The sequence below is a fragment of the Rhamphochromis longiceps genome, linkage group LG3 (genome assembly GCF_057381845.1).
Source record: "Rhamphochromis longiceps isolate RC_006_pf linkage group LG3, R_longiceps_female_GT1.1, whole genome shotgun sequence".
Taxonomy (NCBI): domain Eukaryota; kingdom Metazoa; phylum Chordata; class Actinopteri; order Cichliformes; family Cichlidae; genus Rhamphochromis; species Rhamphochromis longiceps.
This window is the reverse complement of record NC_140559.1, coordinates 66,152,612-66,171,973: the sequence shown is the minus strand read 5'-3', so window position 1 is coordinate 66,171,973 and position 19,362 is coordinate 66,152,612. Positions and strand designations below refer to the sequence as shown.

At 58.8% G+C, this 19,362-nt stretch overlaps 11 non-coding genes across 11 annotated transcripts; all 11 read right to left on the bottom strand.

The window, feature by feature from the left end:
- Positions 1-509: 509 nt before the first annotated feature.
- On the bottom strand, positions 510-628 carry LOC146676100 (5S ribosomal RNA). The gene has a single exon (XR_014910829.1). It is a non-coding gene; the product is annotated as a 5S ribosomal RNA (ribosomal RNA).
- A 2,018-nt stretch (positions 629-2,646) lies between these two features.
- On the bottom strand, positions 2,647-2,765 carry LOC146676099 (5S ribosomal RNA). The gene has a single exon (XR_014910860.1). It is a non-coding gene; the product is annotated as a 5S ribosomal RNA (ribosomal RNA).
- Positions 2,766-4,621: 1,856 nt separating this feature from the next.
- Positions 4,622-4,740, bottom strand: LOC146676098 (5S ribosomal RNA). The gene has a single exon (XR_014910859.1). It is a non-coding gene; the product is annotated as a 5S ribosomal RNA (ribosomal RNA).
- Positions 4,741-6,238: 1,498 nt separating this feature from the next.
- On the bottom strand, positions 6,239-6,357 carry LOC146676097 (5S ribosomal RNA). The gene has a single exon (XR_014911102.1). It is a non-coding gene; the product is annotated as a 5S ribosomal RNA (ribosomal RNA).
- A 1,302-nt stretch (positions 6,358-7,659) lies between these two features.
- On the bottom strand, positions 7,660-7,778 carry LOC146676096 (5S ribosomal RNA). The gene has a single exon (XR_014911101.1). It is a non-coding gene; the product is annotated as a 5S ribosomal RNA (ribosomal RNA).
- A 2,251-nt stretch (positions 7,779-10,029) lies between these two features.
- On the bottom strand, positions 10,030-10,148 carry LOC146676095 (5S ribosomal RNA). The gene has a single exon (XR_014910858.1). It is a non-coding gene; the product is annotated as a 5S ribosomal RNA (ribosomal RNA).
- Positions 10,149-12,004: 1,856 nt separating this feature from the next.
- LOC146676094 (5S ribosomal RNA) lies at positions 12,005-12,123 on the bottom strand. Its single transcript, XR_014910857.1, has one exon. It is a non-coding gene; the product is annotated as a 5S ribosomal RNA (ribosomal RNA).
- Positions 12,124-14,095: 1,972 nt separating this feature from the next.
- Positions 14,096-14,214, bottom strand: LOC146676093 (5S ribosomal RNA). The gene has a single exon (XR_014911100.1). It is a non-coding gene; the product is annotated as a 5S ribosomal RNA (ribosomal RNA).
- A 1,658-nt stretch (positions 14,215-15,872) lies between these two features.
- On the bottom strand, positions 15,873-15,991 carry LOC146676092 (5S ribosomal RNA). The gene has a single exon (XR_014910809.1). It is a non-coding gene; the product is annotated as a 5S ribosomal RNA (ribosomal RNA).
- Positions 15,992-17,011: 1,020 nt separating this feature from the next.
- LOC146676091 (5S ribosomal RNA) lies at positions 17,012-17,130 on the bottom strand. The gene has a single exon (XR_014910828.1). It is a non-coding gene; the product is annotated as a 5S ribosomal RNA (ribosomal RNA).
- Positions 17,131-18,150: 1,020 nt separating this feature from the next.
- Positions 18,151-18,269, bottom strand: LOC146676090 (5S ribosomal RNA). Its single transcript, XR_014911099.1, has one exon. It is a non-coding gene; the product is annotated as a 5S ribosomal RNA (ribosomal RNA).
- Between the last annotated feature and the right edge of the window lie 1,093 nt (positions 18,270-19,362).

Here is a 19,362-nt window from a genome sequence, read left to right as displayed (position 1 = left end):
CTGGTGTGGTGTAAGTGGCCTGAGCAAGAGCCACAGGCCCTGGTGTGGTGTAAGTGGCCTGAGCAAGAGCCACAGACCCTGGTGTGGTGTAAGTGGCCTGAGCAAGTGCCACAGGCCCTGGTGTGGTGTAAGTGGCCTGAGCAAGAGCCACAGACCCTGGTGTGGTGTAATTGGCCTCAATAGCAACTAATGCCCTGGTGTGGTGTAGGTGGCCTCAGCCAGCAGCCACAGGCCCTGGTGTGGTGTAAGTGGCCTCAGCCAGCAGCCACAGGCCCTGGTGTGGTGTAAGTGGCCTCAGCCAGAGCCACAGGCCCTGATGTGGTGTAAGTGGCCCCAGCCGGTCACTCAGGCCCTTGTGTGGTGTAGGTTGCATCAGCTAGCAGCACAAGACATTGGAAAAGAGCCAAAAGCAGTGTCGTTAATGTGCCCTCATTAATGGGCAGCTGCTTTTGGTCTTTTAATACATCCCTTCTCTGGATCAAAAGCGGTTCAATGACATGAAAATCAAAGGCTTACAGCACCAGGTATTCCCAGGCAGTCTCCCATCCAAGTACTAACCAAGCCCAGCCCTGCTTAGCTTCCGAGATCAGACGAAGTCGGGCGTGCTCAGGGTGGTATGGCCGTAAGCTGCTGGCTCCAGCACAATGTCTCAATTTATGGATTCAAGTGATTAGGTGGCAAGTACCTGAAGTTACGAAGACAATCCTATAACCATACCTGCATGTTTGCATAATACCCTAACCCAAAGGCTCAGTTTGGCATTTATCCAACAGCACAGGCCCTGGATTGTTGAAGATGGCCTCAGGAACCAGCACAGGGCCTGGTGTGTTGTACATGGCCACAGCAAGCAGCACAGGGCCTGGTTTGGTGAAGATGGCCTCGGCCAGAAGCGCAGGGCCTGGTGTGATGTGAGTGGCCTGAGCAAGAGCCACAGGCCTTGGTGTGGTGTAAGTGGCCTCAGCCAGCAGCCACAGGCCCTGGTGTGGTGTAAGTGGCCTCAGCCAGAAGCCACAGGCACTGGTGTGGTGTAAGTGGCCTCAGCCAGCAGCAAAAGGGCCCTGGTGTGGTGTAAGTGGCCTCAGCCAGCAGCCACAGGCCCTGGTGTGGTGTAGGTGGCCTCAGCCAGCAGCCACAGGCCCTGGTGTGGTGTAAGTGGCCTCAGCCAGCAGCCACAGGCCCTGGTGTGGTGTAAGTGGCCTCAGCCAGTGCCACAGGCCCTGGTGTGGTGTAAGTGGCCTGAGCAAGTGCCACAGGCCCTGGTGTGGTGTAAGTGGCCTGAGCAAGAGCCACAGACCCTGGTGTGGTGTAATTGGCCTCAATAGCAACTAATGCCCTGGTGTGGTGTAGGTGGCCTCAGCCAGCAGCCACAGGCCCTGGTGTGGTGTAGGTGGCCTCAGCCAGCAGCCACACGCCCTGGTGTGGTGTAAGTGGCCTCAGCCAGCAGCCACAGGCCCTGGTGTGGTGTAAGTGGCCTCAGCCAGCAGCCACAGGCCCTGGTGTGGTGTAAGTCGCCTCAGCCAGAAGCCACAGGCACTGGTGTGGTATAAGTGGCCTCAGCCAGCAGCAAAAGGGCCCTGGTGTGGTGTAAGTCGCCTCAGCCAGCAGCCACAGGCCCTGGTGTGGTGTAGGTGGCCTCAGCCAGCAGCCACAGGCCCTGGTGTGGTGTAAGTGGCCTCAGCCAGTGCCACAGGCCCTGGTGTGGTGTAAGTGGCCTGAGCAAGAGCCACAGACCCTGGTGTGGTGTAATTGGCCTCAGCCAGCAGCCACAGGCCCTGGTGTGGTGTAAGTCGCCTCAGCTAGAAGACACAGGCACTGGTGTGGTGTAAGTGGCCTCAGCCAGCAGCAAAAGGGCCCTGGTGTGGTGTAAGTCGCCTCAGCCAGCAGCCACAGGCCCTGGTGTGGTGTAGGTGGCCTCAGCCAGCAGCCACACGCCCTGGTGTGGTGTAAGTGGCCTCAGCCAGCAGCCACAGGCCCTGGTGTGGTGTAAGTGGCCTCAGCCAGCAGCCACAGGCCCTGGTGTGGTGTAAGTCGCCTCAGCCAGAAGCCACAGGCACTGGTGTGGTATAAGTGGCCTCAGCCAGCAGCAAAAGGGCCCTGGTGTGGTGTAAGTCGCCTCAGCCAGCAGCCACAGGCCCTGGTGTGGTGTAGGTGGCCTCAGCCAGCAGCCACAGGCCCTGGTGTGGTGTAAGTGGCCTCAGCCAGTGCCACAGGCCCTGGGGTGGTGTAAGTGGCCTGAGCAAGAGCCACAGGCCCTGGTGTGGTGTAAGTGGCCTCAGCCAGTGCCACAGGCCCTGGTGTGGTGTAATTGGCCTCAGCCAGCAGCCACAGGCCCTGGTGTGGTGTAGGTGGCCTCAGCCAGCAGCCACAGGCCCTGGTGTGGTGTAAGTGGCCTCAGCCAGCAGCCACAGGCCCTGGTGTGGTGTAAGTGGCCTCAGCCAGAGCCACAGGCCCTGATGTGGTGTAAGTGGCCCCAGCCGGTCACTCAGGCCCTTGTGTGGTGTAGGTTGCATCAGCTAGCAGCACAAGACATTGGAAAAGAGCCAAAAGCAGTGTCGTTAATGTGCCCTCATTAATGGGCAGCTGCTTTTGGTCTTTTAATACACCCCTTCTCTGGATCAAAAGCGGTTCAATGACATGAAAATGAAAGGCTTACAGCACCAGGTATTCCCAGGTAGTCTCCCATCCAAGTACTAACCAAGCCCAGCCCTGCTTAGCTTCCGAGATCAGACGAGGTCGGGCGTGCTCAGGGTGGTATGGCCGTAAGCTGCTGGCTCCAGCACAATGTCTCAATTTATGGATTCAAGTGATTAGGTGGCAAATACCTGAAGTTACGAAGACAATCCTATAACCATACCTGCATGTTTGCATAATACCCTAACCCAAAGGCTCAGTTTGGCATTTATCCAACAGCACAGGCCCTGGATTGTTGAAGATGGCCTCAGGAACCAGCACAGGGCCTGGTGTGTTGTACATGGCCACAGCAAGCAGCACAGGGCCTGGTTTGGTGAAGATGGCCTCGGCCAGAAGCGCAGGGCCTGGTGTGATGTGAGTGGCCTGAGCAAGGGCAACAGGCCTTGGTGTGGTGTAAGTGGCCTCAGCCAGCAGCCACAGGCCCTGGTGTGGTGTAAGTCGCCTCAGCCAGAAGCCACAGGCACTGGTGTGGTGTAAGTGGCCTCAGCCAGCAGCAAAAGGGCCCTGGTGTGGTGTAAGTGGCCTCAGCCAGCAGCCACAGGCCCTGGTGTGGTGTAAGTGGCCTCAGCCAGCAGCCACAGGCCCTGGTGTGGTGTAGGTGGCCTCAGCCAGCAGCCACAGGCCCTGGTGTGGTGTAAGTGGCCTCAGCCAGCAGCCACAGGCCCTGGTGTGGTGTAAGTGGCCTCAGCCAGTGCCACAGGCCCTGGTGTGGTGTAAGTGGCCTGAGCAAGAGCCACAGACCCTGGTGTGGTGTAATTGGCCTCAGCCAGCAGCCACAGGCCCTGGTGTGGTGTAAGTCGCCTCAGCCAGAAGCCACAGGCACTGGTGTGGTGTAAGTGGCCTCAGCCAGCAGCAAAAGGGCCCTGGTGTGGTTTAAGTCGCCTCAGCCAGCAGCCACAGGCCCTGGTGTGGTGTAGGTGGCCTCAACCAGCAGCCACAGGCCCTGGTGTGGTGTAAGTGGCCACAGCAAGCAGCACAGGGCCTGGTTTGGTGAAGATGGCCTCGGCCAGAAGCGCAGGGCCTGGTGTGATGTGAGTGGCCTGAGCAAGAGCCACAGGCCTTGGTGTGGTGTAAGTGGCCTCAGCCAGCAGCCACAGGCCCTGGTGTGGTGTAAGTGGCCACAGCAAGCAGCACAGGGCCTGGTTTGGTGAAGATGGCCTCGGCCAGAAGCGCAGGGCCTGGTGTGATGTGAGTGGCCTGAGCAAGAGCCACAGGCCTTGGTGTGGTGTAAGTGGCCTCAGCCAGCAGCCACAGGCCCTGGTGTGGTGTAAGTCGCCTCAGCCAGAAGCCACAGGCACTGGTGTGGTGTAAGTGGCCTCAGCCAGCAGCAAAAGGGCCCTGGTGTGGTGTAAGTGGCCTCAGCCAGCAGCCACAGGCCCTGGTGTGGTGTAGGTGGCCTCAGCCAGCAGCCACAGGCCCTGGTGTGGTGTAAGTGGCCTCAGCCAGCAGCCACAGGCCCTGGTGTGGTGTAAGTGGCCTCAGCCAGTGCCACAGGCCCTGGTGTGGTGTAAGTGGCCTGAGCAAGAGCCACAGGCCCTGGTGTGGTGTAAGTGGCCTCAGCCAGTGCCACAGGCCCTGGTGTGGTGTAATTGGCCTCAGCCAGCAGCCACAGGCCCTGGTGTGGTGTAGGTGGCCTCAGCCAGCAGCCACAGGCCCTGGTGTGGTGTAAGTGGCCTCAGCCAGCAGCCACAGGCCCTGGTGTGGTGTAAGTGGCCTCAGCCAGAGCCACAGGCCCTGATGTGGTGTAAGTGGCCCCAGCCGGTCACTCAGGCCCTTGTGTGGTGTAGGTTGCATCAGCTAGCAGCACAAGACATTGGAAAAGAGCCAAAAGCAGTGTCGTTAATGTGCCCTCATTAATGGGCAGCTGCTTTTGGTCTTTTAATACACCCCTTCTCTGGATCAAAAGCGGTTCAATGACATGAAAATGAAAGGCTTACAGCACCAGGTATTCCCAGGTAGTCTCCCATCCAAGTACTAACCAAGCCCAGCCCTGCTTAGCTTCCGAGATCAGACGAGGTCGGGCGTGCTCAGGGTGGTATGGCCGTAAGCTGCTGGCTCCAGCACAATGTCTCAATTTATGGATTCAAGTGATTAGGTGGCAAGTACCTGAAGTTACGAAGACAATCCTATAACCATACCTGCATGTTTGCATAATACCCTAACCCAAAGGCTCAGTTTGGCATTTATCCAACAGCACAGGCCCTGGATTGTTGAAGATGGCCTCAGGAACCAGCACAGGGCCTGGTGTGTTGTACATGGCCACAGCAAGCAGCACAGGGCCTGGTTTGGTGAAGATGGCCTCGGCCAGAAGCGCAGGGCCTGGTGTGATGTGAGTGGCCTGAGCAAGGGCAACAGGCCTTGGTGTGGTGTAAGTGGCCTCAGCCAGCAGCCACAGGCCCTGGTGTGGTGTAAGTCGTCTCAGCCAGAAGCCACAGGCACTGGTGTGGTGTAAGTGGCCTCAGCCAGCAGCAAAAGGGCCCTGGTGTGGTGTAAGTGGCCTCAGCCAGCAGCCACAGGCCCTGGTGTGGTGTAGGTGGCCTCAGCCAGCAGCCACAGGCCCTGGTGTGGTGTAAGTGGCCTCAGCCAGCAGCCACAGGCCCTGGTGTGGTGTAAGTGGCCTCAGCCAGTGCCACAGGCCCTGGTGTGGTGTAAGTGGCCTGAGCAAGAGCCACAGACCCTGGTGTGGTGTAATTGGCCTCAGCCAGCAGCCACAGGCCCTGGTGTGGTGTAAGTCGCCTCAGCTAGAAGACACAGGCACTGGTGTGGTGTAAGTGGCCTCAGCCAGCAGCAAAAGGGCCCTGGTGTGGTGTAAGTCACCTCAGCCAGCAGCCACAGGCCCTGGTGTGGTGTAGGTGGCCTCAGCCAGCAGCCACAGGCCCTGGTGTGGTGTAAGTGGCCACAGCAAGCAGCACAGGGCCTGGTTTGGTGAAGATGGCCTCGGCCAGAAGCGCAGGGCCTGGTGTGATGTGAGTGGCCTGAGCAAGAGCCACAGGCCTTGGTGTGGTGTAAGTGGCCTCAGCCAGCAGCCACAGGCCCTGGTGTGGTGTAAGTCGCCTCAGCCAGAAGCCACAGGCACTGGTGTGGTGTAAGTGGCCTCAGCCAGCAGCAAAAGGGCCCTGGTGTGGTGTAAGTGGCCTGAGCAAGAGCCACAGGCCCTGGTGTGGTGTAAGTGGCCTGAGCAAGAGCCACAGACCCTGGTGTGGTGTAATTGGCCTCAATAGCAACTAATGCCCTGGTGTGGTGTAGGTGGCCTCAGCCAGCAGCCACAGGCCCTGGTGTGGTGTAAGTGGCCTCAGCCAGCAGCCACAGGCCCTGGTGTGGTGTAAGTGGCCTCAGCCAGAGCCACAGGCCCTGATGTGGTGTAAGTGGCCCCAGCCGGTCACTCAGGCCCTTGTGTGGTGTAGGTTGCATCAGCTAGCAGCACAAGACATTGGAAAAGAGCCAAAAGCAGTGTCGTTAATGTGCCCTCATTAATGGGCAGCTGCTTTTGGTCTTTTAATACACCCCTTCTCTGGATCAAAAGCGGTTCAATGACATGAAAATGAAAGGCTTACAGCACCAGGTATTCCCAGGCAGTCTCCCATCCAAGTACTAACCAAGCCCAGCCCTGCTTAGCTTCCGAGATCAGACGAGGTCGGGCGTGCTCAGGGTGGTATGGCCGTAAGCTGCTGGCTCCAGCACAATGTCTCAATTTATGGATTCAAGTGATTAGGTGGCAAGTACCTGAAGTTACGAAGACAATCCTATAACCATACCTGCATGTTTGCATAATACCCTAACCCAAAGGCTCAGTTTGGCATTTATCCAACAGCACAGGCCCTGGATTGTTGAAGATGGCCTCAGGAACCAGCACAGGACCTGGTTTGGTGAAGATGGCCTCGGCCAGAAGCGCAGGGCCTGGTGTGAAGTGAGTGGCCTGAGCAAGAGCAACAGGCCTTGGTGTGGTGTAAGTGGCCTCAGCCAGCAGCCACAGGCCCTGGTGTGGTGTAAGTCGCCTCAGCCAGCAGCCACAGGCACTGGTGTGGTGTAAGTGGCCTCAGCCAGCAGCAAAAGGGCCCTGGTGTGGTGTAAGTGGCCTCAGCCAGCAGCCACAGGCCCTGGTGTGGTGTAGGTGGCCTCAGCCAGCAGCCACAGGCCCTGGTGTGGTGTAAGTGGCCTCAGCCAGCAGCCACAGGCCCTGGTGTGGTGTAAGTGGCCTCAGCCAGCAGCCACAGGCCCTGGTGTGGTGTAAGTGGCCTCAACCAGTGCCACAGGCCCTGGTGTGGTGTAAGTGGCCTGAGCAAGAGCCACAGACCCTGGTGTGGTGTAATTGGCCTCAGCCAGCAGCCACAGGCCCTGGTGTGGTGTAAGTGGCCTCAGCCAGAAGCCACAGGCACTGGTGTGGTGTAAGTGGCCTCAGCCAGCAGCAAAAGGGCCCTGGTGTGGTGTAAGTCGCCTCAGCCAGCAGCCACAGGCCCTGGTGTGGTGTAGGTGGCCTCAGCCAGCAGCCACAGGCCCTGGTGTGGTGTAAGTGGCCTCAGCCAGTGCCACAGGCCCTGGTGTGGTGTAAGTGGCCTGAGCAAGAGCCACAGGCCCTGGTGTGGTGTAAGTGGCCTCAGCCAGTGCCACAGGCCCTGGTGTGGTGTAATTGGCCTCAGCCAGCAGCCACAGGCCCTGGTGTGGTGTAGGTGGCCTCAGCCAGCAGCCACAGGCCCTGGTGTGGTGTAAGTGGCCTCAGCCAGCAGCCACAGGCCCTGGTGTGGTGTAAGTGGCCTCAGCCAGAGCCACAGGCCCTGATGTGGTGTAAGTGGCCCCAGCCGGTCACTCAGGCCCTTGTGTGGTGTAGGTTGCATCAGCTAGCAGCACAAGACATTGGAAAAGAGCCAAAAGCAGTGTCGTTAATGTGCCCTCATTAATGGGCAGCTGCTTTTGGTCTTTTAATACACCCCTTCTCTGGATCAAAAGCGGTTCAATGACATGAAAATGAAAGGCTTACAGCACCAGGTATTCCCAGGCAGTCTCCCATCCAAGTACTAACCAAGCCCAGCCCTGCTTAGCTTCCGAGATCAGACGAGGTCGGGCGTGCTCAGGGTGGTATGGCCGTAAGCTGCTGGCTCCAGCACAATGTCTCAATTTATGGATTCAAGTGATTAGGTGGCAAGTACCTGAAGTTACGAAGACAATCCTATAACCATACCTGCATGTTTGCATAATACCCTAACCCAAAGGCTCAGTTTGGCATTTATCCAACAGCACAGGCCCTGGATTGTTGAAGATGGCCTCAGGGACCAGCACAGGGCCTGGTGTGTTGTACATGGCCACAGCAAGCAGCACAGGGCCTGGTTTGGTGAAGATGGCCTCGGCCAGAAGCGCAGGGCCTGGTGTGATGTGAGTGGCCTGAGCAAGAGCAACAGGCCTTGGTGTGGTGTAAGTGGCCTCAGCCAGCAGCCACAGGCCCTGGTGTGGTGTAAGTGGCCTCAGCCAGAAGCCACAGGCACTGGTGTGGTGTAAGTGGCCTCAGCCAGCAGCAAAAGGGCCCTGGTGTGGTGTAAGTGGCCTCAGCCAGCAGCCACAGGCCCTGGTGTGGTGTAAGTGGCCTCAGCCAGTGCCACAGGCCCTGGTGTGGTGTAAGTGGCCTGAGCAAGAGCCACAGGCCCTGGTGTGGTGTAAGTGGCCTGAGCAAGAGCCACAGACCCTGGTGTGGTGTAAGTGGCCTGAGCAAGTGCCACAGGCCCTGGTGTGGTGTAAGTGGCCTGAGCAAGAGCCACAGACCCTGGTGTGGTGTAATTGGCCTCAATAGCAACTAATGCCCTGGTGTGGTGTAGGTGGCCTCAGCCAGCAGCCACAGGCCCTGGTGTGGTGTAGGTGGCCTCAGCCAGCAGCCACAGGCCCTGGTGTGGTGTAAGTGGCCTCAGCCAGCAGCCACAGGCCCTGGTGTGGTGTAAGTGGCCTCAGCCAGTGCCACAGGCCCTGGTGTGGTGTAAGTGGCCTGAGCAAGTGCCACAGGCCCTGGTGTGGTGTAAGTGGCCTGAGCAAGAGCCACAGACCCTGGTGTGGTGTAATTGGCCTCAATAGCAACTAATGCCCTGGTGTGGTGTAGGTGGCCTCAGCCAGCAGCCACAGGCCCTGGTGTGGTGTAGGTGGCCTCAGCCAGCAGCCACACGCCCTGGTGTGGTGTAAGTGGCCTCAGCCAGCAGCCACAGGCCCTGGTGTGGTGTAAGTCGCCTCAGCCAGAAGCCACAGGCACTGGTGTGGTATAAGTGGCCTCAGCCAGCAGCAAAAGGGCCCTGGTGTGGTGTAAGTCGCCTCAGCCAGCAGCCACAGGCCCTGGTGTGGTGTAGGTGGCCTCAGCCAGCAGCCACAGGCCCTGGTGTGGTGTAAGTGGCCTCAGCCAGTGCCACAGGCCCTGGTGTGGTGTAAGTGGCCTGAGCAAGAGCCACAGACCCTGGTGTGGTGTAATTGGCCTCAGCCAGCAGCCACAGGCCCTGGTGTGGTGTAAGTCGCCTCAGCTAGAAGACACAGGCACTGGTGTGGTGTAAGTGGCCTCAGCCAACAGCAAAAGCGCCCTGGTGTGGTGTAAGTCGCCTCAGCCAGCAGCCACAGGCCCTGGTGTGGTGTAGGTGGCCTCAGCCAGCAGCCACACGCCCTGGTGTGGTGTAAGTGGCCTCAGCCAGCAGCCACAGGCCCTGGTGTGGTGTAAGTGGCCTCAGCCAGCAGCCACAGGCCCTGGTGTGGTGTAAGTCGCCTCAGCCAGAAGCCACAGGCACTGGTGTGGTATAAGTGGCCTCAGCCAGCAGCAAAAGGGCCCTGGTGTGGTGTAAGTCGCCTCAGCCAGCAGCCACAGGCCCTGGTGTGGTGTAGGTGGCCTCAGCCAGCAGCCACAGGCCCTGGTGTGGTGTAAGTGGCCTCAGCCAGTGCCACAGGCCCTGGGGTGGTGTAAGTGGCCTGAGCAAGAGCCACAGGCCCTGGTGTGGTGTAAGTGGCCTCAGCCAGTGCCACAGGCCCTGGTGTGGTGTAATTGGCCTCAGCCAGCAGCCACAGGCCCTGGTGTGGTGTAGGTGGCCTCAGCCAGCAGCCACAGGCCCTGGTGTGGTGTAAGTGGCCTCAGCCAGCAGCCACAGGCCCTGGTGTGGTGTAAGTGGCCTCAGCCAGAGCCACAGGCCCTGATGTGGTGTAAGTGGCCCCAGCCGGTCACTCAGGCCCTTGTGTGGTGTAGGTTGCATCAGCTAGCAGCACAAGACATTGGAAAAGAGCCAAAAGCAGTGTCGTTAATGTGCCCTCATTAATGGGCAGCTGCTTTTGGTCTTTTAATACACCCCTTCTCTGGATCAAAAGCGGTTCAATGACATGAAAATGAAAGGCTTACAGCACCAGGTATTCCCAGGTAGTCTCCCATCCAAGTACTAACCAAGCCCAGCCCTGCTTAGCTTCCGAGATCAGACGAGGTCGGGCGTGCTCAGGGTGGTATGGCCGTAAGCTGCTGGCTCCAGCACAATGTCTCAATTTATGGATTCAAGTGATTAGGTGGCAAATACCTGAAGTTACGAAGACAATCCTATAACCATACCTGCATGTTTGCATAATACCCTAACCCAAAGGCTCAGTTTGGCATTTATCCAACAGCACAGGCCCTGGATTGTTGAAGATGGCCTCAGGAACCAGCACAGGGCCTGGTGTGTTGTACATGGCCACAGCAAGCAGCACAGGGCCTGGTTTGGTGAAGATGGCCTCGGCCAGAAGCGCAGGGCCTGGTGTGATGTGAGTGGCCTGAGCAAGGGCAACAGGCCTTGGTGTGGTGTAAGTGGCCTCAGCCAGCAGCCACAGGCCCTGGTGTGGTGTAAGTCGCCTCAGCCAGAAGCCACAGGCACTGGTGTGGTGTAAGTGGCCTCAGCCAGCAGCAAAAGGGCCCTGGTGTGGTGTAAGTGGCCTCAGCCAGCAGCCACAGGCCCTGGTGTGGTGTAAGTGGCCTCAGCCAGCAGCCACAGGCCCTGGTGTGGTGTAGGTGGCCTCAGCCAGCAGCCACAGGCCCTGGTGTGGTGTAAGTGGCCTCAGCCAGCAGCCACAGGCCCTGGTGTGGTGTAAGTGGCCTCAGCCAGTGCCACAGGCCCTGGTGTGGTGTAAGTGGCCTGAGCAAGAGCCACAGACCCTGGTGTGGTGTAATTGGCCTCAGCCAGCAGCCACAGGCCCTGGTGTGGTGTAAGTCGCCTCAGCCAGAAGCCACAGGCACTGGTGTGGTGTAAGTGGCCTCAGCCAGCAGCAAAAGGGCCCTGGTGTGGTTTAAGTCGCCTCAGCCAGCAGCCACAGGCCCTGGTGTGGTGTAGGTGGCCTCAGCCAGCAGCCACAGGCCCTGGTGTGGTGTAAGTGGCCACAGCAAGCAGCACAGGGCCTGGTTTGGTGAAGATGGCCTCGGCCAGAAGCGCAGGGCCTGGTGTGATGTGAGTGGCCTGAGCAAGAGCCACAGGCCTTGGTGTGGTGTAAGTGGCCTCAGCCAGCAGCCACAGGCCCTGGTGTGGTGTAAGTGGCCACAGCAAGCAGCACAGGGCCTGGTTTGGTGAAGATGGCCTCGGCCAGAAGCGCAGGGCCTGGTGTGATGTGAGTGGCCTGAGCAAGAGCCACAGGCCTTGGTGTGGTGTAAGTGGCCTCAGCCAGCAGCCACAGGCCCTGGTGTGGTGTAAGTCGCCTCAGCCAGAAGCCACAGGCACTGGTGTGGTGTAAGTGGCCTCAGCCAGCAGCAAAAGGGCCCTGGTGTGGTGTAAGTGGCCTCAGCCAGCAGCCACAGGCCCTGGTGTGGTGTAGGTGGCCTCAGCCAGCAGCCACAGGCCCTGGTGTGGTGTAAGTGGCCTCAGCCAGCAGCCACAGGCCCTGGTGTGGTGTAAGTGGCCTCAGCCAGTGCCACAGGCCCTGGTGTGGTGTAAGTGGCCTGAGCAAGAGCCACAGGCCCTGGTGTGGTGTAAGTGGCCTCAGCCAGTGCCACAGGCCCTGGTGTGGTGTAATTGGCCTCAGCCAGCAGCCACAGGCCCTGGTGTGGTGTAGGTGGCCTCAGCCAGCAGCCACAGGCCCTGGTGTGGTGTAAGTGGCCTCAGCCAGCAGCCACAGGCCCTGGTGTGGTGTAAGTGGCCTCAGCCAGAGCCACAGGCCCTGATGTGGTGTAAGTGGCCCCAGCCGGTCACTCAGGCCCTTGTGTGGTGTAGGTTGCATCAGCTAGCAGCACAAGACATTGGAAAAGAGCCAAAAGCAGTGTCGTTAATGTGCCCTCATTAATGGGCAGCTGCTTTTGGTCTTTTAATACACCCCTTCTCTGGATCAAAAGCGGTTCAATGACATGAAAATGAAAGGCTTACAGCACCAGGTATTCCCAGGTAGTCTCCCATCCAAGTACTAACCAAGCCCAGCCCTGCTTAGCTTCCGAGATCAGACGAGGTCGGGCGTGCTCAGGGTGGTATGGCCGTAAGCTGCTGGCTCCAGCACAATGTCTCAATTTATGGATTCAAGTGATTAGGTGGCAAGTACCTGAAGTTACGAAGACAATCCTATAACCATACCTGCATGTTTGCATAATACCCTAACCCAAAGGCTCAGTTTGGCATTTATCCAACAGCACAGGCCCTGGATTGTTGAAGATGGCCTCAGGAACCAGCACAGGGCCTGGTGTGTTGTACATGGCCACAGCAAGCAGCACAGGGCCTGGTTTGGTGAAGATGGCCTCGGCCAGAAGCGCAGGGCCTGGTGTGATGTGAGTGGCCTGAGCAAGGGCAACAGGCCTTGGTGTGGTGTAAGTGGCCTCAGCCAGCAGCCACAGGCCCTGGTGTGGTGTAAGTGGCCTCAGCCAGAAGCCACAGGCACTGGTGTGGTGTAAGTGGCCTCAGCCAGCAGCAAAAGGGCCCTGGTGTGGTGTAAGTGGCCTCAGCCAGCAGCCACAGGCCCTGGTGTGGTGTAGGTGGCCTCAGCCAGCAGCCACAGGCCCTGGTGTGGTGTAAGTGGCCTCAGCCAGCAGCCACAGGCCCTGGTGTGGTGTAAGTGGCCTCAGCCAGCAGCCACAGGCCCTGGTGTGGTGTAAGTGGCCTCAGCCAGTGCCACAGGCCCTGGTGTGGTGTAAGTGGCCTGAGCAAGAGCCACAGACCCTGGTGTGGTGTAATTGGCCTCAGCCAGCAGCCACAGGCCCTGGTGTGGTGTAAGTCGCCTCAGCTAGAAGACACAGGCACTGGTGTGGTGTAAGTGGCCTCAGCCAGCAGCAAAAGGGCCCTGGTGTGGTGTAAGTCACCTCAGCCAGCAGCCACAGGCCCTGGTGTGGTGTAGGTGGCCTCAGCCAGCAGCCACAGGCCCTGGTGTGGTGTAAGTGGCCACAGCAAGCAGCACAGGGCCTGGTTTGGTGAAGATGGCCTCGGCCAGAAGCGCAGGGCCTGGTGTGATGTGAGTGGCCTGAGCAAGAGCCACAGGCCTTGGTGTGGTGTAAGTGGCCTCAGCCAGCAGCCACAGGCCCTGGTGTGGTGTAAGTCGCCTCAGCCAGAAGCCACAGGCACTGGTGTGGTGTAAGTGGCCTCAGCCAGCAGCAAAAGGGCCCTGGTGTGGTGTAAGTGGCCTCAGCCAGCAGCCACAGGCCCTGGTGTGGTGTAGGTGGCCTCAGCCAGCAGCCACAGGCCCTGGTGTGGTGTAAGTGGCCTCAGCCAGCAGCCACAGGCCCTGGTGTGGTGTAGGTGGCCTCAGCCAGCAGCCACAGGCCCTGGTGTGGTGTAAGTGGCCTCAGCCAGTGCCACAGGCCCTGGTGTGGTGTAAGTGGCCTGAGCAAGAGCCACAGGCCCTGGTGTGGTGTAAGTGGCCTGAGCAAGAGCCACAGACCCTGGTGTGGTGTAATTGGCCTCAATAGCAACTAATGCCCTGGTGTGGTGTAGGTGGCCTCAGCCAGCAGCCACAGGCCCTGGTGTGGTGTAAGTGGCCTCAGCCAGCAACCACAGGCCCTGGTGTGGTGTAAGTGGCCTCAGCCAGTGCCACAGGCCCTGGTGTGGTGTAAGTGGCCTGAGCAAGAGCCACAGGCCCTGGTGTGGTGTAAGTGGCCTGAGCAAGAGCCACAGACCCTGGTGTGGTGTAATTGGCCTCAATAGCAACTAATGCCCTGGTGTGGTGTAGGTGGCCTCAGCCAGCAGCCACAGGCCCTGGTGTGGTGTAAGTGGCCTCAGCCAGCAGCCACAGGCCCTGGTGTGGTGTAAGTGGCCTCAGCCAGAGCCACAGGCCCTGATGTGGTGTAAGTGGCCCCAGCCGGTCACTCAGGCCCTTGTGTGGTGTAGGTTGCATCAGCTAGCAGCACAAGACATTGGAAAAGAGCCAAAAGCAGTGTCGTTAATGTGCCCTCATTAATGGGCAGCTGCTTTTGGTCTTTTAATACACCCCTTCTCTGGATCAAAAGCGGTTCAATGACATGAAAATGAAAGGCTTACAGCACCAGGTATTCCCAGGCAGTCTCCCATCCAAGTACTAACCAAGCCCAGCCCTGCTTAGCTTCCGAGATCAGACGAGGTCGGGCGTGCTCAGGGTGGTATGGCCGTAAGCTGCTGGCTCCAGCACAATGTCTCAATTTATGGATTCAAGTGATTAGGTGGCAAGTACCTGAAGTTACGAAGACAATCCTATAACCATACCTGCATGTTTGCATAATACCCTAACCCAAAGGCTCAGTTTGGCATTTATCCAACAGCACAGGCCCTGGATTGTTGAAGATGGCCTCAGGAACCAGCACAGGACCTGGTTTGGTGAAGATGGCCTCGGCCAGAAGCGCAGGGCCTGGTGTGAAGTGAGTGGCCTGAGCAAGAGCAACAGGCCTTGGTGTGGTGTAAGTGGCCTCAGCCAGCAGCCACAGGCCCTGGTGTGGTGTAAGTCGCCTCAGCCAGCAGCCACAGGCACTGGTGTGGTGTAAGTGGCCTCAGCCAGCAGCAAAAGGGCCCTGGTGTGGTGTAAGTGGCCTCAGCCAGCAGCCACAGGCCCTGGTGTGGTGTAGGTGGCCTCAGCCAGCAGCCACAGACCCTGGTGTGGTGTAATTGGCCTCAATAGCAACTAATGCCCTGGTGTGGTGTAGGTGGCCTCAGCCAGCAGCCACAGGCCCTGGTGTGGTGTAAGTGGCCTCAGCCAGCAGCCACAGGCCCTGGTGTGGTGTAAGTGGCCTCAGCCAGCAGCCACAGGCCCTGGTGTGGTGTAAGTCGCCTCAGCCAGAAGCCACAGGCACTGGTGTGGTGTAAGTGGCCTCAGCCAGCAGCAAAAGGGCCCTGGTGTGGTGTAAGTGGCCTCAGCCAGCAGCCACAGGCCCTGGTGTGGTGTAGGTGGCCTCAGCCAGCAGCCACAGGCCCTGGTGTGGTGTAAGTGGCCTCAGCCAGCAGCCACAGGCCCTGGTGTGGTGTAAGTGGCCTCAGCCAGTGCCACAGGCCCTGGTGTGGTGTAAGTGGCCTGAGCAAGAGCCACAGACCCTGGTGTGGTGTAATTGGCCTCAGCCAGCAGCCACAGGCCCTGGTGTGGTGTAAGTCGCCTCAGCTAGAAGACACAGGCACTGGTGTGGTGTAAGTGGCCTCAGCCAGCAGCAAAAGGGCCCTGGTGTGGTGTAAGTCGCCTCAGCCAGCAGCCACAGGCCCTGGTGTGGTGTAGGTGGCCTCAGCCAGCAGCCACAGGCCCTGGTGTGGTGTAAGTGGCCTCAGCCAGTGCCACAGGCCCTGGTGTGGTGTAAGTGGCCTGAGCAAGAGCCACAGGCCCTGGTGTGGTGTAAGTGGCCTCAGCCAGTGCCACAGGCCCTGGTGTGGTGTAATTGGCCTCAGCCAGCAGCCACAGGCCCTGGTGTGGTGTAAGTGGCCTCAGCCAGAGCCACAGGCCCTGATGTGGTGTAAGTGGCCTCAATAGCAACTAATGCCCTGGTGTGGTGTAGGTGGCCTCAGCCAGCAGCCACAGGCCCTGGTGTGGTGTAAGTGGCCTCAGCCAGCAGCCACAGGCCCTGGTGTGGTGTAAGTGGCCTCAGCCAGAGCCACAGGCCCTGATGTGGTGTAAGTGGCCCCAGCCGGTCACTCAGGCCCTTGTGTGGTGTAGGTTGCATCAGCTAGCAGCACAAGACATTGGAAAAGAGCCAAAAGCAGTGTCGTTAATGTGCCCTCATTAATGGGCAGCTGCTTTTGGTCTTTTAATACACCCCTTCTCTGGATCAAAAGCGGTTCAATGACATGAAAATGAAAGGCTTACAGCACCAGGTATTCCCAGGTAGTCTCCCATCCAAGTACTAACCAAGCCCAGCCCTGCTTAGCTTCCGAGATCAGACGAAGTCGGGCGTGCTCAGGGTGGTATGGCCGTAAGCTGCTGGCTCCAGCACAATGTCTCAATTTATGGATTCAAGTGATTAGGTGGCAAGTACCTGAAGTTACGAAGACAATCCTATAACCATACCTGCATGTTTGCATAATACCCTAACCCAAAGGCTCAGTTTGGCATTTATCCAACAGCACAGGCCCTGGATTGTTGAAGATGGCCTCAGGAACCAGCACAGGGCCTGGTGTGTTGTACATGGCCACAGCAAGCAGCACAGGGCCTGGTTTGGTGAAGATGGCCTCGGCCAGAAGCGCAGGGCCTGGTGTGATGTGAGTGGCCTGAGCAAGAGCCACAGGCCTTGGTGTGGTGTAAGTGGCCTCAGCCAGCAGCCACAGGCCCTGGTGTGGTGTAAGTCGCCTCAGCCAGAAGCCACAGGCACTGGTGTGGTGTAAGTGGCCTCAGCCAGCAGCAAAAGGGCCCTGGTGTGGTGTAAGTGGCCTCAGCCAGCAGCCACAGGCCCTGGTGTGGTGTAGGTGGCCTCAGCCAGCAGCCACAGGCCCTGGTGTGGTGTAAGTGGCCTCAGCCAGCAGCCACAGGCCCTGGTGTGGTGTAAGTGGCCTCAGCCAGTGCCACAGGCCCTGGTGTGGTGTAAGTGGCCTGAGCAAGTGCCACAGGCCCTGGTGTGGTGTAAGTGGCCTGAGCAAGAGCCACAGACCCTGGTGTGGTGTAATTGGCCTCAATAGCAACTAATGCCCTGGTGTGGTGTAGGTGGCCTCAGCCAGCAGCCACAGGCCCTGGTGTGGTGTAAGTGGCCTCAGCCAGCAGCCACAGGCCCTGGTGTGGTGTAAGTGGCCTCAGCCAGAGCCACAGGCCCTGATGTGGTGTAAGTGGCCCCAGCCGGTCACTCAGGCCCTTGTGTGGTGTAGGTTGCATCAGCTAGCAGCACAAGACATTGGAAAAGAGCCAAAAGCAGTGTCGTTAATGTGCCCTCATTAATGGGCAGCTGCTTTTGGTCTTTTAATACACCCCTTCTCTGGATCAAAAGCGGTTCAATGACATGAAAATGAAAGGCTTACAGCACCAGGTATTCCCAGGCAGTCTCCCATCCAAGTACTAACCAAGCCCAGCCCTGCTTAGCTTCCGAGATCAGACGAAGTCGGGCGTGCTCAGGGTGGTATGGCCGTAAGCTGCTGGCTCCAGCACAATGTCTCAATTTATGGATTCAAGTGATTAGGTGGCAAGTACCTGAAGTTACGAAGACAATCCTATAACCATACCTGCATGTTTGCATAATACCCTAACCCAAAGGCTCAGTTTGGCATTTATCCAACAGCACAGGCCCTGGATTGTTGAAGATGGCCTCAGGAACCAGCACAGGGCCTGGTGTGTTGTACATGGCCACAGCAAGCAGCACAGGGCCTGGTTTGGTGAAGATGGCCTCGGCCAGAAGCGCAGGGCCTGGTGTGATGTGAGTGGCCTGAGCAAGAGCCACAGGCCTTGGTGTGGTGTAAGTGGCCTCAGCCAGCAGCCACAGGCCCTGGTGTGGTGTAAGTGGCCTCAGCCAGAAGCCACAGGCACTGGTGTGGTGTAAGTGGCCTCAGCCAGCAGCAAAAGGGCCCTGGTGTGGTGTAAGTGGCCTCAGCCAGCAGCCACAGGCCCTGGTGTGGTGTAGGTGGCCTCAGCCAGCAGCCACAGGCCCTGGTGTGGTGTAAGTGGCCTCAGCCAGCAGCCACAGGCCCTGGTGTGGTGTAAGTGGCCTCAGCCAGTGCCACAGGCCCTGGTGTGGTGTAAGTGGCCTGAGCAAGTGCCACAGGCCCTGGTGTGGTGTAAGTGGCCTGAGCAAGAGCCACAGACCCTGGTGTGGTGTAATTGGCCTCAATAGCAACTAATGCCCTGGTGTGGTGTAGGTGGCCTCAGCCAGCAGCCACAGGCCCTGGTGTGGTGTAAGTGGCCTCAGCCAGCAGCCACAGGCCCTGGTGTGGTGTAAGTGGCCTCAGCCAGAGCCACAGGCCCTGATGTGGTGTAAGTGGCCCCAGCCGGTCACTCAGGCCCTTGTGTGGTGTAGGTTGCATCAGCTAGCAGCACAAGACATTGGAAAAGAGCCAAAAGCAGTGTCGTTAATGTGCCCTCATTAATGGGCAGCTGCTTTTGGTCTTTTAATACACCCCTTCTCTGGATCAAAAGCGGTTCAATGACATGAAAAGGAAAGGCTTACAGCACCAGGTATTCCCAGGCAGTCTCCCATCCAAGTACTAACCAAGCCCAGCCCTGCTTAGCTTCCGAGATCAGACGAGGTCGGGCGTGCTCAGGGTGGTATGGCCGTAAGCTGCTGGCTCCAGCACAATGTCTCAATTTATGGATTCAAGTGATTAGGTGGCAAGTACCTGAAGTTACGAAGACAATCCTATAACCATACCTGCATGTTTGCATAATACCCTAACCCAAAGGCTCAGTTTGGCATTTATCCAACAGCACAGGCCCTGGATTGTTGAAGATGGCCTCAGGAACCAGCACAGGGCCTGGTGTGTTGTACATGGCCACAGCAAGCAGCACAGGGCCTGGTTTGGTGAAGATGGCCTCGGCCAGAAGCGCAGGGCCTGGTGTGATGTGAGTGGCCTGAGCAAGAGCAACAGGCCTTGGTGTGGTGTAAGTGGCCTCAGCCAGCAGCCACAGGCCCTGGTGTGGTGTAAGTCGCCTCAGCCAGAAGCCACAGGCACTGGTGTGGTGTAAGTGGCCTCAGCCAGCAGCAAAAGGGCCCTGGTGTGGTGTAAGTGGCCTCAGCCAGCAGCCACAGGCCCTGGTGTGGTGTAGGTGGCCTCAGCCAGCAGCCACAGGCCCTGGTGTGGTGTAAGTGGCCTCAGCCAGTGCCACAGGCCCTGGTGTGGTGTAAGTGGCCTGAGCAAGAGCCACAGGCCCTGGTGTGGTGTAAGTGGCCTGAGCAAGAGCCACAGACCCTGGTGTGGTGTAATTGGCCTCAATAGCAACTAATGCCCTGGTGTGGTGTAGGTGGCCTCAGCCAGCAGCCACAGGCCCTGGTGTGGTGTAAGTGGCCTCAGCCAGCAACCACAGGCCCTGGTGTGGTGTAAGTGGCCTCAGCCAGTGCCACAGGCCCTGGTGTGGTGTAAGTGGCCTGAGCAAGAGCCACAGGCCCTGGTGTGGTGTAAGTGGCCTCAGCCAGTGCCACAGGCCCTGGTGTGGTGTAATTGGCCTCAGCCAGCAACTAATGCCCTGGTGTGGTGTAGGTGGCCTCAGCCAGCAGCCACAGGCCCTGGTGTGGTGTAAGTGGCCTCAGCCAGCAGCCACAGGCCCTGGTGTGGTGTAAGTGGCCTCAGCCAGAGCCACAGGCCCTGGTGTGGTGTAAGTGGCCTCAGCCAGAGCCACAGGCCCTGATGTGGTGTAAGTGGCCCCAGCCGGTCACTC